Source organism: Dendrobates tinctorius, unplaced genomic scaffold (genome assembly GCF_039654945.1).
Source record: "Dendrobates tinctorius isolate UK_male_01 unplaced genomic scaffold, ASM3965494v1 ptg000051l, whole genome shotgun sequence".
NCBI classification, from domain to species: Eukaryota; Metazoa; Chordata; class Amphibia; order Anura; family Dendrobatidae; genus Dendrobates; species Dendrobates tinctorius.
Window position 1 is genome coordinate 22,934,920 of NW_027361719.1, and position 17,495 is coordinate 22,952,414.

Consider the following 17,495-nt stretch of genomic DNA (forward strand, 5'->3'; position numbering starts at 1 on the left):
GGTGTACGGAGCGGAGCCCAGTGTGTACGAGGTGTACGGAGCGGAGCCGCGTGTGTACGGAGCGGAGCCGCGCGTGTACGAGGTGTACGGAGCGGAGCCGCGCGTGTACGAGGGGTACGGAGCGGAGCCACGCATCTACGAGGTGTACGGAGCTGAGCCGCGCGTGTACGAGGAGTACGGAGCGTAGCCGCGCTTGTAAGAAGAGGTACGGAGCGGAGCTGCATGTGTACAAGGGGTACGGAGTGGAGCCATGTGTGTACGAGGTGTACGGAGCGGAGCTGCGTGTGTACAAGGGGTACGGAGCGGAGCCATGTGTGTATGAGGTGTGCGGAGCCACGCATGTACGAGGTGAACGCAGTGGAGCCGCGCGTGTATGAGGTGTACGGAGCGGAGCCACGAGTGTACGACGTGTAAGGAGCGGAGCCACGAGTGTACGACGTGTAAGGAGCGGAGCCGCGTGTGTACGGAGCGGAGTCTTATGTGTACGGAGCGGATCCGTGTGTACAACAAACCTGTGGATGTCTGTGGTTGGCTGGTTAGGGCAATTTTTTTTTAAGTCTGGTTCGGGTCGGTTGCGAACTTAATTCCAAACCCCATATAAATCAATGGGAACTCAGACTTCAGAGCAGTGGTGTACCGTCAATAGGAGCAGACCAGCAGCTGCTATGGGGCCCGAAGAGGTGAGGGGGCCTGGATGGGTGAGGGGGTATGCGACAGCCGCGGTTTGGCAGCTGTTCTGTGCTGACACAGTACTATCTCCTTTAATTAAATGTAAGCGCTGGCTGCCGGCCACTGTATACCCCCTGGCTGGGCCCCTTAAGCTTTCCTTGTTTCCTGGCCAGCAGTCTCTGGCTGGATTTGCATAAGAACACCACATGCATTGCAGGAAGCAGAAAACATTCATGAGGCCTCTCTCACTCAGGGAGAGGGTGGACACACACACAAAACAGTGAGGTGAGCCCGGCTGGGGGTCGATTTTTTTTGTTAAATGTGTCCCCTCGCTGTGCTGGCAGCCTGGCACTTTACATTTACAATGGCTCTGGCTGCACGCACTGTGGAGGGGGCCCGGCTGCACGCACTGTGGAGGGGGCCCGGCTGCACGCACTGTGGAGGGGGCCCTGCATGCACTGCAGTTGTGTGTGGATTCCTCTGTGCTTCTGTGGCTGGGCCTCTCCTGACGTCATCAGTGCTGCTGTGGCTGCCTCTCCTGACATACTCTGTGCTGCAGTGGCTTCCTCTACTGGCATCCCTTGTGCTGCTGTGGCTGGCTGTCCTGACATCCTCTGTGTTTTTGCGTCCGGCTCTCCTAATATCCTTTGTTTTGCTGTGGCTGGCTCTCCTGACATCCTCTGTGCTTTTGTGGCTGGCTCTCCTGAGATCCTCTGTGCTGCTGTGGCTGGCTCTCCTGATATCCTGTATGCTGCTGTGGCTGGCTCTCTTGACATCCTCTGTGCCTTTGTAGCTGGCTTTCCTGACATCCTCCATTCTGCTGTGGCAGGTTCTCAAGACATCCTCTGTGCTGCTGTGGCTAGCTCTCCTGACATCCTCGGTGCTGCTGTGGCTAGCTCTCCTGACATCCTCTGTGCTGCTGTGGCTAGCTCTCCTTACATTCTCTGTGCTTTTGTGGCTGGCTCTCCTGAGATCCTCTGTGCTGTTGTGGCTGGCTCTCCTGACATCCTCTGTATGACATCCTCTGTGCTGCTGTGGCTGGCTCTCCTGACATCCTCTGTGCTGCTGTGGCTGGCTCTCCTGACATCCTCTGTGCTGCTGTGGCTGGCTCTCCTGACATCCTCTGTGCTGCTGTGGCTGGCTCTCCTGACATCCTCTGTGCTGCTGTGGCTGGCTCTCCTGACATCCTCTGTGCTGCTGTGGCTGGCTCTCCTGACATCCTCTGTGCTGCTGTGGCTGGCTCTCCTGACATCCTCTGTGCTGCTGTGGCTGGCTCTCCTGACATCCTCTGTGCTGCTGTGGCTGGCTCTCCTGACATCCTCTGTGCTGCTGTGGCTGGCTCTCCTGACATCCTCTGTGCTGCTCTGGCTGGCTCTCCTGACATCCTCTGTGCTGCTGTGGCTGGCTCTCCTGACATCCTCTGTGCTGCTGTGGCTAGCTCGCCTGACATCCTCTGTGCTGCTGTGGCTGGCTCTCCTGACATCCTCTGTGCTGCTGTGGCTGGCTCTCCTGACATCCTCTGTGCTGCTGTGGCTGGCTCTTCTGACATCCTCTGTGCTGCTGTGGCTGGCTCTCCTGACATCCTCTGTGCTGCTGTGGCTGGCTCTCCTGACATCCTCTGTGCTGCTGTGGCTGGCTCTCCTGACATCCTCTGTGCTGCTGTGGCTGGCTCTCCTGACATCCTCTGTGCTGCTGTGGCTGGCTCTCCTGACATCCTCTGTGCTGTGGCTGGATGTTTGACCTATAACATGCATGCCTGGAGTTAAGAGCACCTGTTGATGGGTTTTTTTTTTTTTTTTTGTTTTTTGTTTTTTTGGGGGGGGGCCCATTCAGACTTCTGCTATGGGGCCCCATGATTTCTATGTACGCCCCTGCTTCAGAGCTATAAAATGGTAGGGCTAAGGGTCTGCAAAAGGAAGCAAAATGGGGGTAAGAGCAGGACAATTGCCCTGCAAACAAAGGTGGATAGGAATGAATGTCTTAAAGGGGTTATTTCACCATAGCAATCATGGTAACATAGGAAGTAAATGAATAACAATGAATAACACACATTTTAACAGCGCCCTCACAGAAACTGCGGCTTGCTACCGTCAGACTAGTTAAAAATTTCACCCACAGAGCATGGGGGAGAGTATCCCCAGAGAAGCTGCTTACAAACTTCACCCCCAGACCATGGGGCACAGTACTCCAACATAGGCTATTTCAGATTTCACACACAGAGCATGGGGAACAATACCACTGTAGGCGCTGATTCAAATTTCACCCCAAGAGGCAATGGGTGCCTGAAATTTTGTGCTGTAAAATGGTTATAGTTAAGGCTGAGTCAGACTTCCGTATAACTCGTGCGATAATCGCTTCGCACTGCACAGACTGGCCCGACACCTCTCCTGACCTGAGCATATGATGGATTTCTATGCAGCTGTCAAGCTCAGGTCAGGAGAGCCGAAAGCCAGTACGAGTTTTGATACGATTCTCACACGAGAAATACGGCAGTCTGTCTCTGTCCTTAGGGGAAGGGTTCTGCAAAAGGAATCTGTCATGATCCAAGGTGGATCTGACAAGTAAATGGACAAAGTGAACTTTTTTTCCTTTGGCTTGGTGCCAAAGTGGGTTGATTGCCCCCCGTGGCCATTAGAATTATTACACGTGGTGTCGTTTGTTCTAAGTTGCCCAGGTGGTGGTGAGCGGTATTGCACTCTAGTACCTTAGTTTGTGCACGTAATTATAATGCAGGTGTGAATGCTCTATAAAGGAGTGTCAGGTGTATCAATCAGTGTTGGTGATATTGACAGTTCGTCATTTGGGAAGCAAGCCTGGGTGATGAAGGAGCTGAATTAGAGTCCTGGGCAGCCCAGCCAGAGGGGTTGAGTCAGCTATGGAGTCTGCAGGGAGTCCTGGCATGGATTGGTGGAGTCCAGCGATGTGGTCTGCAAGAAGGGCTGGCATGGCGTGGTGGAGTCGCAGTTTATGGAGTCAGCAGGAAGTGCTTGCATGGCTTGGTGGAGTGGCAACTATGGTGAGAGTTGCACTCAGCATGCTGGACTTAGGTAATACGTGTATTACCTAAATTCGCCAGTTGGAGGCGGTGTATCCAGCTGCACGTTTTATTATTTAAATTCGCCCTACTGGAGGCGGTGTATCCAGGGTCACGCGTGTCATGGGTTCGCCTTGCGGTACTCGCTGCGTCCAGACACACATGATCATGACAGAAGCAATGGTTAAGAGCAGGACAAAACAAATGTGAGTAGGGAAATTACTTGAGGGGGTGGACAAAGGTTCTTGAACCAGGAGGCTGAAGCCCAAGTAGAGGTGGCGGTGGACCTCGTGATGTACTTGTAAGAGACAACATAGGACTTGTTTTTTGTTATTTTTATCATTTTTTATTTTTAAGAGGAAATAACCGAGAACAAGATACAGAACAATGGAGGTCCAAGTCGATGATGAGTACACGTTGTCATGTAGTTATAACTGTCCAAGTAGGAAGTAGCCAACACTTTTTTTGTTTTTGGTGTATGTGTGTGTGTATATATATATATATATATATATATATACAGTGCCTTGCAAATGTATTCGGCCCCCTGGAACTTTTCAACCTTTTCCCACATATCATGCTTCAAACATAATGATACCAAACGTAAATTTTTGGTGAAGAATCAACAAAAAGTGGGACACAGTTGTGAAGTTGATCGAAAATTATTGGTTATTTTAAATTTTTGTGGAAATACAAAAATTGAAAAGTGGGGTGTGCAATATTATTCAGCCCCTTTACTTTCAATGCAGCAAACTCACTCCAGAAGTTCATTGTGGATCTCTGAATGATCCAATGTTGTCCTAAATCACTAATGATAAATATAATCAACCTGCGTGTAATCAAGTCTCCGTATAAATGCACCTGCTCTGTGATAGTCTCAGGGTTCTGTTTGAAGCACAGAGAGCTTCATGAAATTTTCCACGCATTGAAAATTTCATCCGATCCCTCTCACCCGGGACACTCCTCATTCCAACTACTCCCTTCAGGACGTCGCTTCAGAGTCCCCAAATGCAGTACCAACCGCCATATGAACAGCTTCTATCCACTCTCTGTTCAACAATTAAATCGTCATGTGTAGACTATATACTGTATCTGTCTTGTTAGATGTTACTTGTTGTATCTGTTGTTATATATTATGTTGCCTCTTTGCCACAAAGAATTCCTTGTATATATGTAATATGTACTTGGCGATAATAAATTTGATTGATTGATAATTGATTGATTGATTGAAGACCAAGGAACACAACAGGCAGGTCCGTGATACTGTTGTGGAGAAGTTTAAAGCCGGATTTGGATACAAACTGATTTCCAAAACTTTAAACATCCCAAGGAGCACTGTGCAAGCGATCATATTGAAATGTAAGGAGTAACATACCACTGCAAATCTACCAAGACCTGGCTGTCCCTCTAAACTTTCATCTCAAACAAGGAAAAGACTGATCAGAGATGCAGCCAAGAGGCCCATGATCACTCTGGATGAACTGCAGAGATGTACAGCTGAGGTGGGACAGTCTGTCCATAGGACAACAATCAGTCGTACACTGCACAAATCTGGCCTTTATGGAAGAGTGGCAAGAAGAAAGCCATTTCTCAAAGATATCCATAAAAAGTGTTGTTTAAAGTTTGCAACAAGCCACCTGGGAGACACACCAAACATGTGGAAGAAGATGCTCTGGTCAGATGAAACCAAAATCAAATTTTTTGGCAACAATGCCAAACAATATGTTTGGCGTAAAGGCAACACAGCTTATCACCCTGAACACACCATCCCCACTGTCAAACATGGTGGTGGCAGCATCATGGTTTGGGCCTGCTTTTCTTCAGCAGGGACAGGGAAGATGGCTAAAATTGATGGGAAGATGGATGGAGCCAAATACAGGACCATTCTCAGTGGAGTAGCAACTGTGGCGCCCGGGGCGGTCGAAAAATTTGCCACCCCTTTGGTCGTTGATAATTCGGAAGCATCCGAAGAGCCCACACTACACTCAAAGATCTAATTTTTAGTCTGCTACTAACTCTGCTGTTATTTCTAAAATGCAGTACAAATTATTTTGGCGGACACTGACGGCTTGAGGCCCCTGTGCAAGAAATTTGTGTCTGTTCTGCAGACAGTTGACGTTCAAACTTTTATATCACCAGCCCTCTATGATTGATGATTTGCCCATGATGGAAAGACAGGCCTTTAGAGATCTACTGGATTTACTTGACGAAAATGACGTTGGACCTCCGAGAAGGCGTTTTCAGGGTAGGTTACCATCTCAGGCTACCCCGTCATTTTCATTGTTTCCAGCGGTACAAATTTTCTTCGACACTGTATGTAGGGAGATTAAGGACCTTAAGCTAGATCCGAACAGTGGTAGAAATTTGAGCAAGCTTGAACAGGGTCATTGCAAGACTAGGGTCTAATCGTGACTTTGTGATCCGTGAAGCGGATAAGGGTCGAAACCTGGTTATTTGGCCGGTATATCTATATTTGAATGAGGCGAAACGCCAATTAACAAACGCCAATTGCTATCAGGTTCTACCCTCTGATCCTTCCTCTGCCTTTAAGGCTACATTGGACAGACTGCTGGATTCTGCCTTGGGTTGCCATATTATAACCAAACGGGAAAAGGACTTCATGACGAATCATCATCTGAGGATTCCGACTTTTTACATGCTTCCTAAGGTCCATAAGTCCCTCCAGGCACCTCCAAGTAGGCCCATTGTGTCCGGGATTGGTGGCTTGTTGGAACGTCCCTGTATCTATTGATTTTTTTCTTACAGCCACTGGTGACTTCTCTTAAATCTTTTGTGAGAGACTCCACTTATCTAATTCAACAGTTACAGGACCTTACAGTTACACCTGGTGTGTGGCTTTTAACATTAGATGTGAAATCGCTGTATACCTGTATACGTCATGATCTCGGTATCCAAGCGGTTTCTTTTTTTCTAGACCAGCAGTCCACAAGAGACAGAAAACATGACTCGTTTCTATTGGACTTGCTTTTTTTCATCTTAGAAAAAAATCATTTTATTTTTGATCGGGTCCACTATAGACAAGTCACTGGCACTGCGATGGGCGCACGTTGTGCGCCCTCGTATGCAAATTTGTTTTTGGGTTGGTGGGAGGTCACCAGGGTGTTCTGTCTGGAGGCATTCTCCAGGTACATTACCAACTGGTATCGTTATATTGATGACATACTGTTTTTCTGGACAGGCACCCTGGATGATTGTCGGTTATTTGTGGACTCTTCGAATGTCAACCCTTGGAACATCCGATTGACTTCACACTTCTCGCAAAGTGAGGTGGAATTTCTGGACATTAAACTTTCCCTCAATGGATCTCGGATTACCACAACTCTATATTGGAAGCCCACGTCTACAAATAGTTTACTACACTTTACAAGTTTTCATTCTCAACATCTTAAAAAGGGCATCCCCAAAGGCCAATTTTTTCGGGCCAAAAGAAATTGCAGCAATAAAGATGATTTCTTGACCCAAGCACGGGATTTGACCTGCCGGTTCAAGGACAGGGGATACCCCAAGAAGGTAATCTCAAATGCTTTCAGGATGGCTAGAGATGTTGATAGGAATAGGCTGTTACAGCCACGGACCAAGGGTCCCCCCCCCAAACCACTGGGTATAATAACCACCTACAATAACCAGTGGTACGACATTAGGGGTATTCTTACTAGGCATTGGGGAATTCTCCTTAGTGAGTCAAGATTAAAGCCCCATACTTCCACACAGCCAAATCTGGTGGCAAGGAGGGCTAGAAATCTCAAGGACTGTTTGAGTCATAGCCATTTCAAACGCCCTGTCACCAGGTTCAACAGGTGTATACGGCTAAGGGGTACTTTTCCTTGTGGGAACTGCAATATCTGTCCCTATATGATCAACGACAATTTTTTTACTCTCCCCTTCTCTCCTTTTCAGATTACGACTGAATCATACTTTAACTGCAAATCACGATGTGTAATCTATGCTCTCGTATGTCCCTGTCCGAAGGTATATGTGGGACAGACCACTCAGGAGCTGAGAAGGCGAATGCAGCAACACTTCTCAAACATCACTACGGCTAAAAAGGACAAAGAAAAGGGCAACACGCTCACATCAGTTGCCTCGCATTACCTTGCGGCACATAACTCACAGTGGCACGGAACAAGGATTCTGGGATTGGAGTCTGTGCAACCTGACATTAGGGGGGGGGGGATATAACATTGGAGCTCCTTAGACGAGAATCTAAATGGATTTTTAATCTGAACTCTCTAGCTCCTGTTGGCCTTAATGAAGATCTGCTTTTCACAGGGTTCTACAAACAGAATTGATCCTCACTCCAGTGCTTTATATCTGTGGATTCTCCTGCTCCTAGGACGATTGGGGATTGTTTTGTTATGTGAGGTTTTTTTGGGCTCTTTATGTGTCTTTTTTCATCTTTATATAAACAGCATACCAGCTTTGTTTATCCATCCCAGTTATAGGTATGATTCTTTCTTTATCCCTTGAGTAAGCTCCTTGACCGCTTGGACACCTTGCAAGTGTCATTGTTGGTCTTCAGCTTTAAGTGTGTATTTTGTATGGAAGTGCCTATTGTATCGGTGTACTGAGGTCCGTATATTGCTCTGAGGACAATTCCTGGTCCATCATGGACCATTACTATCTTGAGGGCTGTACAGCACATTCAAACAGTATGTTGCTCAGTATTGTTCTAAAATGATATTATTATTATCCTGAATAAACTTTTTGTTTTCATGAAAACCTTCATGCACCCATATATATATATATATATATATATATATATTACTAAGAGTCCTTAGGGACATTCTCTTTGGTCTTAATCTATATGTTGTAATCCATTTTGGGTCCGGGTATGATTGGCATATGGCCTTATAATGTCACCGAGCAATGGTGGTTAGTGCATGTGCAGTGCATTCATTCATGTCTGGGTGCCCTGCACATGCCCACTTTTCTTTCATGTAGATTAGTGAGTCTATTTTCTGTATCAAAATATTGTATGGCGCCAGTATTGTAGTGGGACGTTGATTCGATTATCTAAACAGTCTATGATTTTCATCCGCAATGTCGTATTAGGCTTATTTAGGAGCGTTCTGACTAATCTGTAGCACTAGCAGTCGACTAGCACTTTGGTCTTCATGTTTCTCCCTCCATTGGGATCTTGTTTTGGGAAACTATTCATTTGGACACACTGTCTGCATATTGTGGACTAAGTGTATGCGTTGAATTTTAATACCAATATCAAAATTATGTTTGTATACAGTCATGCCTGATCTTTCTCCTTTCATCTAAATAATAGGCATTATAGATGGGCTGGCATGATCTATTGTGTTGCTTTTTGATACGTGTGTGAACATCTGCGAGCCGAATGCACACACTATATTGAGTTCATCTGTTTATGTTGGGATTGGCTTTAGTCCTCACAAACCATCATGCTATTAGGTTTCATTTACAAGCAGTGACTGATTTGGAGCATGCGCAGGAACTTTGTGTACTGGCTTTCATGGCAACTCTGAGCCATGATGCATCCACTGTTGTCATATGCTGGCGCATGCGCATTGTCCCCGAACATGGTGGATCATCGATATACGCGCCTTATTTATTGCTATTGTAGCTGGGTAAGTGGCGCAGATGTGCGCTATGAATAGGCGCAGAAACTATGTGCATTAACCTCTATGGCAACCTCAAGCCATGTTTTGCGAGCCGAATGCACACACCGCATTGATTACATCTGTTTGTTTTGTGATCGCCTGTAGCGCTTATAAACCACTATGCTACTATGTTCTATATATAAGCAGTGATTGATCTGGAGCATGCGCATTAACTATTGGCCTCTTTGGCAACTTTGAGCCATCATGTGTTTCTTGTCTATATATGTTGACATGTGCGCATTGTCTCCGATCATGGTGGATCATCGACATATGCGCCTAATTCATTGTTATTTCAGCTTGGTAAGTGGCGCAGCGGTGCGTCACGATCATGTGCAGCAACCATGTGCATTGATTCCTATGGCAATCTTGAGCTATTATTTGCGAGCCGAATGCACACATTGCATTGAGCTCATTTGTTTGTGTCGTGATCGGTTCTAGTGCCCACAAACTACTATGTTATTATGTTCCATATATAAGCGGTGTTTGACCTGGAGCATGCGCAGTATCTATATGTATTGGCCTTTAGGACAACTTTGAGCCATGATGTGTCTCCTGTTATCATACGCCGGCGTATGCGTCTATATTCACCGTCACTTTAGCTGGGCAAGTGGCGTAGCTGTGCGCCATAAACATGCGCGGTAACTATGTGTATTGGTTTCCATGGCAACCTTGAGCCATGACGTACTTCCTGTCATCACACGCCGGCGCATGCGCAGTGTCTCCGATTATGGTGAATCACCGGTGTTTGTGTCCTTGGACAGCAATTCACCGTTACCTTAGCTGGGCTAGTGGCGCAACTGTGCGCCATAAACACGCGCAGCAACTATGTGTATTGGTTCACATGGCAACCTTGAGCCATGACGTATTTCCTGTCATCACACGCCGGCGCATGCGCAGTGTCTCCGATTATGGTGGATCACCGGTGTTTGTGTCTCTGGACATCAAATCATCCCTACGTTAGCCTGGTAAGTGGCGCAGCTGTGCGCCATGATTCATTAACTCCACATATATAAGGACATGCTGTTGCTGCACTCATTACCCCTGACGAAGCCACTGCGGGTGGCGACACGCGTCGGGCATTTTTCCTCCCTGATCTCGCTCCACATGGGCTCTGCTTTCTGATGCCATTATTTCATGCCACAACCTACAGTGGGGAAAAAAAGTATTTAGTCAGTCAGCAATAGTGCAAGTTCCACCACTTAAAAAGATGAGAGGCGTCTGTAATTTACATCATAGGTAGACCTCAACTATGGGAGACAATCTGAGAAAAAAAAATCCAGAAAATCACATTGTCTGTTTTTTTTTCATTTTATTTGCATATTATGGTGGAAAATAAGTATTTGGTCAGAAACAAGCAATCAAGATTTCTGGCTCTCACAGACCTGTAACTTCTTCTTTAAGAGTCTCCTCTTTCCTCCACTCATTACCTGTAGTAATGGCACCTGTTTAAACTTGTTATCAGTATAAAAAGACACCTGTGCACACCCTCAAACAGTCTGACTCCAAACTCCACTATGGTGAAGACCAAAGAGCTGTCACTGTATGGGTGACTGATCCTGTCCATTATAGATTATGTGCTCATGTCGTTTTTTTTGGGTCTGAGAAAGCATTTATTTGTTGATTTCTATGTGTATATATGACTCTTACGACGGGCACTGTGGGCGATGGTGACCAAGTGTCTTATCTATAGAATCTATTTAGAGTGTATAACACTGTTGACCCCTGATCTCTAAAAGTTTTTTTGGGGTTTTTCCCCTTCATGTATTGGGTATAGTGGGTGTTACCTCATGCTCACGTACGTCTATATCCCCTTGGAAGCTTTTTCATTTTTTTACATCTAGTCATCAGTTGGTATGCTGTTTATATAGGCAGGTTTTTTGTGGAGTCAAATAACAGGGTGTAGGTTCTATTGCGAGCCAGTGTATGTTACTGCCATGTCACATATGTGACTTTTTAATGTTTTTAATTTGTGTGTGGTTTATACATGTCCAATAAAAATTGTCTATCTACATGTCAATTACTTGTCTGTGGTGATTTCCCCCCCCCCCCCCGTGTATAGCCCATCCCTGTTCTTCTTTCATGTTCAATATAGTCCCTTTGAATGGGCTGGGGTTGGATCCAACTCTGTTATTTATTGTGGTGCCCCTGCTCTTGGTTTCCCTGTGCAAGAAATGTGTCCAGGCCCCCCTCCTTTTATGGCGTCAAAGCTACGTGTGTATGTGCATATATACAGATAGATAGATATTGATATTATATAGCCACACACACGTATATATATTATAGTCTCCTTTATTATGTATATTGCTGTCCCTTACACATTGCCCTCTCTTGTTATGTACAGTACCGTCCCTTACATATTGGATTATATAGAGCCCTGTTTTTTATTACATACCGTCCTGTCTTGTTGGCTGTATAATGCAATGATGGCTGATGGAGCATGGGAAAGCTTCCTTTCTAATGGAGGAGCTGATAGTTTGGTCACCGGCTCCTTGATCAGCAGTCATTTTATATCTAAAAAGAGAGGGGACTATGTAATAAAAGAGGGCACTGTAAATAGCAAAATTAACAAGAATACACTATGTAAGAGACAGCACTATACATAACAGCATAGGAAGCTATATAATAAGGGACGACATCATACGTATATAACTAGAGAGGATGATACGTAATAAGGGATGGTGTTATACAGAATAAAAGAGGAAACTATGTAACTAAGGATGGTATTATACAGAATTAGTGAGTACACTATATACTAAAGGACTGTGTTAGACATAGTGAGTACACTATATACTAAGGGACTGTGTTAGACATAATAAGCGATGTCTTCCTCCACCTCCCCCTGTTCCTAAGGCCATTATAAGTCCCCTTTCCTCCCATCCCAATTCCCCACACCCCTCATTGTCCTCCTCCCCTCACATCCCATTATTGCCCTCTTCACCACCTCCATCATTTTCTTCTCCCCCACCACTATCTTTGCTTTCTCCCCCACCACTCCCATCATTGCTCATTCCACCACCTCCATCATTTCCTCCTCCTCCATCATTTCCTACTCCACCACCACCACCACCCCATTTATTGCCCTTTCCACTACCACCATCATTGCATTCTCCCCCACCTCCCCATCATTGCCTGCTCCATCACTCCATCACTCCCATCAATGTCTGCTCCATCACCCCCATCATTGCCTTCTCTGCATTACCCCCCCATGGCCTTCTCTCCCCATCACGGTCTTCTCATGCCCCATATCTCCTCCAGGGCCAGGCTAACCTACACACACACACACACACACACGCCACCTCTCTCCTCTCACCTGTACGCAGCATCGCCCGCGCTTCCTCGCTCACACAGCAGTGGCCGCTGAATGATGACGTAGCGTGTCAAACAGGAAGCGCGGCCTCCGGGCAGCTCCGCTCCTGCTATTCCCTCTTGCAGGCAGCAGAGCTGCTGTGATCGCTCCCTGCCCGCGCAGCACTGCACTGTGCCTCCGCGCTTCTCCCACAGAGAGGAACTGCTGCCGCGCCGCCCCCACACAGGTGCCGCCTGGGGCGGACCGCCCCCCCCCACACACACACAAGCTACGCCACTGACCATTCTTGAAGAAAACCTGTTGGAGTCTGCAAAGGACCTGAGACTGGGACGGAGATTTGTCTTCCAACAAGACAATGATCCCAAACATAAAGCTAAATCTACAATGGAATGGTTCACAAATGTATCCAGGTGTTAGAATGGCCAAGTCAAAGTCCAGACCTGAATCCAATCGAGAATCTGTGGAACGAGCTGAAAACTGCTGTTCACAAACGATCTCCATCAAACCTCACTGAGCTCGAGCTGTTTGCCAAGAATGGGCAAGAATTTCAGTCTCTCAATGTACATACAAAACTGATAGAGACATACCCAAAGCGACTTGCAGCTGTAATCGCAGCAAAAGGTGGCGCAACAAAGTATTAAGTTGAAGGGGCTGAATAATATTGCATGCCCCACTTTTCAGCTTTTGAATTTCCACAAAAATGTAAAATAACCAATAAATTTCGTACAACTTCACAATTGTGTCCCACTTGTTGTTGATTCTTCACCAAAAATGTACATTTGGTATCTTTATGTTTGAAGCATGATATGTGGGAAAAGGTTGAAAAGTTCCAGGGGGCTGAATACTTTCGCAAGGCACTAATATATATATATTTTTTTTAAGGAGAACTAATAAAAATACCATAAATTAAATGCAAATACAAACTATTATCTTGAACTAGGAGGCTGAGATCCAATTGTAGGATGAGGAGAAAGTGGAGGCAGAAGAAGTATCCAACACTTTTTTTTTTTTTTTTTTTAATTTATTCTTGGTGGGGGAGGCCCCAAAATTAAGTGAATGGCAAATAGAGTCTAACCATGGCTGGGTGCAGCTGGTATAATTGTCTAATTAGCTAAATGTACGGATAAGTCCTTTATGATCCATGTCTAGTTCATTTTAATGAATGTGAGCTTGTCCACGTTGGCTGTGGACAGTTGAATGCGCCGGCCTGAGATGACACCGCCTGCTATGCTAAATACATCTTCCAACATGACACTTGCCATAGGGCAGGCCAGAACCTCCAATACCAGCGCTGGGGTCCTGGATTCAAATCCTACTAAAGATAACATCTACAAGGAGTTTCTATGTTCTCCCTTTGTTTGTGTAGGTTTCCTTCGCGTACTCCGATTTCCTCCCACATTCCAAAGACATACTGATAGGGAATTTAGATTATGAGACCCATTGAGGACAGAGATGATAATATATGTAAAGCGTAGGGGAATATGATAGCGCTCTGTAAGCAAAGCAAAATAAAACTGGCTAGGCCCAGAGCTGGTACCAGATTTCACCTGTTATTGTACACCACCAGGCCAGGCTTGAGTTTCACGGGCACCAACCACTCATCAGTCTGCTGTTTGATCCCCATCCAGAGCTCCTGCATGGTGTGCGATCTGTCCCCCAAACAGATAAGTTGCAGACCAGGCTGCAAGCGTGTGCTCCTGCCTGTGCTGAAATTGGTCGTGTGGGGCTCACTATATACAAAGAAATATATACATCTACAGAGAAATGTCCACCAATCTTTGGTGGTGTTAGGATGTTTGCTGGAATGTCTTTCGCCTCTGTCCCTGCCCCTACTACTGACTGCCCAGTGAGCAGTTACGGAGCTGTAATGTCCTTGTTCGTGCTTACTGGTTCACACATCTGTTCTAACATAGATCTTGCCAGAGATGGCGTTGCACAGTACACATCTTATCTGATCAGAAATGTGTGTGTGTGCAGGGCAAGGATGGCCTACCTGGCAGCTGGGAACAACGTACTGCAGGACAGCCACAGACATCAGTTTTTTTTAAACTGGCTGTGCCCAGCAGATGGAATGTCATACGCTAGTAATTTCGTGCTGATTGGGAAGCGTGACCACCTTTTCTTCTTCCGAAATGCACACATCAATATGAGGCCCTTTGATCCATGTGGAGTCAAGGACCTCATCAACCCACACATCATCTTCCATTCAGTCCTGACCCTTGCCCTCCTTGACAGTCAGCACACTACAAAAAGCTACAGCAGTCGGTACCTGTGGTTCCTCATCCCTACAGATGTGTTGCGGTGGTATACTGACTGTGTGCACTGGCTTTCCCACATACTTGTGCTTCAACCCAATGAGTAGTAGGGCATCAGTGCACTCATTCTCTTCCATTACTGGGGCAAGGCCAGAAGGATGGGCCATGGAATCCCAGCCAATACAGACTCATTAAACAGCAGAAGAGACTGCTGCATAACTTGGGGCTCAGAATTGTTGGATGATTTACAAGGGGCTGAGGTGGAAGAACGATGACTAAAATCCTCAAGTGCCAACTCAATTCTTTCTGCAGAGCATTGGGTGGAAGAAAATGTGAAGGAAATGGAGGCACTCTCAGCCATCCAATCTAACATGGCCTCCACATGTTCTGGCCTCATTATTTGTTCTGTGGTAATGGGGTCTAACAAATAACGCAGAACGTTCTGTCTCCTGCGTGCGCCTGAGGAAGGTGATGCAGGTGGATGCGTTGGTCTGCTTCTATCACCAAAATGTACCTTTCAGGTTATCCCTGAACTACCCTCACTAGTCTTCCCTTCTTTTGAGGTACATGCCGTCAGACTCTACACCCCCTTCTCCATGCGAGTGGCGGTGGTGTATCATCCTCCCGGCCCCTCCCATCAGTCCCTGGATCATTTTGCCACTTAGCTTCCACATTTTCTCTCCTGTGACATCCCAACCCTCATCATGGGAGATTTCAACATCCCCATTGCTCTTCCCCTCTCCCCATCTGCTACTCACCTTGTATCTCTAACCTCCTCATTTGGCCTTTTGCAGCTTACTAATTCTCCAACGCATGAAGACGGAAACTCCGTCGACTTGGTCTTCTCTCGGCTTTGTGCAGTGGATGATTTTGCAAACTCCCCTCTCTGATCACAATCTTCTTTCATTCTCTATCAAGAATTGCCAGGCCGCTCAGGTAACCCCACTGTCCATACTTATAGAAACATACAGGCCATTAACACCCAGAAACTTACGAAGAACTTGCATTCTTCATTGGCCCCATCTCCTCCCTCTCATGTCCTGATTCTGCATTGAAGCATTACAATGAAACACTTCAAAGTGCCCTGGATGAATTTGCACCCGCTATAAATAGAACACCACAACACAGACGGCAACAACCCTGGCACACCCTGCAAACATGCTTCCTGCAGCGGTGCTCCAGGTGCGCCGAACGTCTGTGGAGAAAATCCAATCTACACGAAGATTTCATCCGTTATAAGTTTATGCTTCGAACATACAACACTGCCCTTCACCCCTCCAAACAAACCATTTCAACACCCTCATCACCTCACTGTTCAATAACCTGAAACGTCTCTTTGACACTTTTCATTCTCTACTCAACCCAAGAGTACAGGCCCCAACCACGGAGCTCCGAGCTGATGATCTGGCCAATTACTTTAAAGAAAAAATTGACCAGATTCGACAGGAAATTATCTCCCAATCACCTCATACCATGCACTGTCCTCCCTCCCCCACTGCACCTAGCTCACTCTCTGATTTTGAACCAGTCACAGAAGAAGAAGTAAGCAGGCTCCTTGCATCTTCTCGCCCAACCACTTGCATCAGTGACCCATTTCCGTCACATTTCCTCCAGTCCCTTTCCCCTGCTGTCACCACTCACCTAACTAAAATATTTAACCTCTCTCTCTCTCTTCTGGTATCTTTCCCTCCTCATTTAAGCATGCCATCATACATCCACTACTAAAAAAAAAAACCCATCCCTCGACCAAAACTGTGCCGCTAACTATAGACCTGTCTCTAATCTTCCCTTCATCTCTAAACTCCTGGAACGCCTGGTCCACTCCCGTCTTAGCCGCTATCTCTCTGATAACTCTCTTCTCGACCCTCTCCAATCCGGCTTCCACTCCTTACACTCTACTGAAACTGCCCTCACTAAAGTCTCTAATGATCTACTAACAGCTAAATCAAATGGTCATTACTCCATGCTAATTCTCTTGGATCTCTCTGCAGCATTCGACACTGTGGATCATCAGCTCCTCCTCACTATGCTCCGTTCCATTGGCCTCAAGGACACCGTTCTCTCCTGGTTCTCCTCCTATCTTTTTGACCTCTCCTTTACTGTATCTTTTGACGATTCCTCCTCCTCTCACCTTCCCCTTACTGTTGAGGTTCCTCAATGATCAGTCCTAGGCCCCCTCCTCTTCTCCTTGTACACTGCCCCTATTGGTCAAACAATCAGTAGATTTGGTTTCCAGTACCATCTCTATGCTGATGACACCCAATTATACGCTTCTTCTCCTGACATCACGCCAGCTTTTCTAGAAAACACCGGCAATTGTCTAAACGCTGTGTCTAACATCATGTCATCACTATATCTGAAACTGAACCTGTCAAAGACTGAACTCCTTGTGTTTCCTCCCTTTGCTAATATACATATACCCGACATTGCCATTTCTGTGTGTGGCTCCACTATCACTCCCCAGCAACATGCCCCCTGTCTTGGGGTCATACTTGATTCCGAGCTTTCCTTTGCCCCCCACATTCGATCACTGGCTCGCTCTTGTCATCTGCACCTCAAAAACATCTCTAGAATTCGACCTTTTC

The 17,495-nt window shown here is 46.3% G+C and overlaps 1 long non-coding RNA gene across 1 annotated transcript in view; it reads left to right on the forward strand.

Annotated features, from left to right (window-relative positions):
- Positions 1-854: 854 nt before the first annotated feature.
- Positions 855-17,495, forward strand: part of LOC141091403 (uncharacterized) — a 29,170-nt gene continuing 12,529 nt past the window's right edge. Inside the window, exon 1 of the long non-coding RNA XR_012232505.1 lies at positions 855-954. This is a non-coding gene — a long non-coding RNA (uncharacterized lncRNA). The remainder of the gene's footprint in view (positions 955-17,495) is intronic.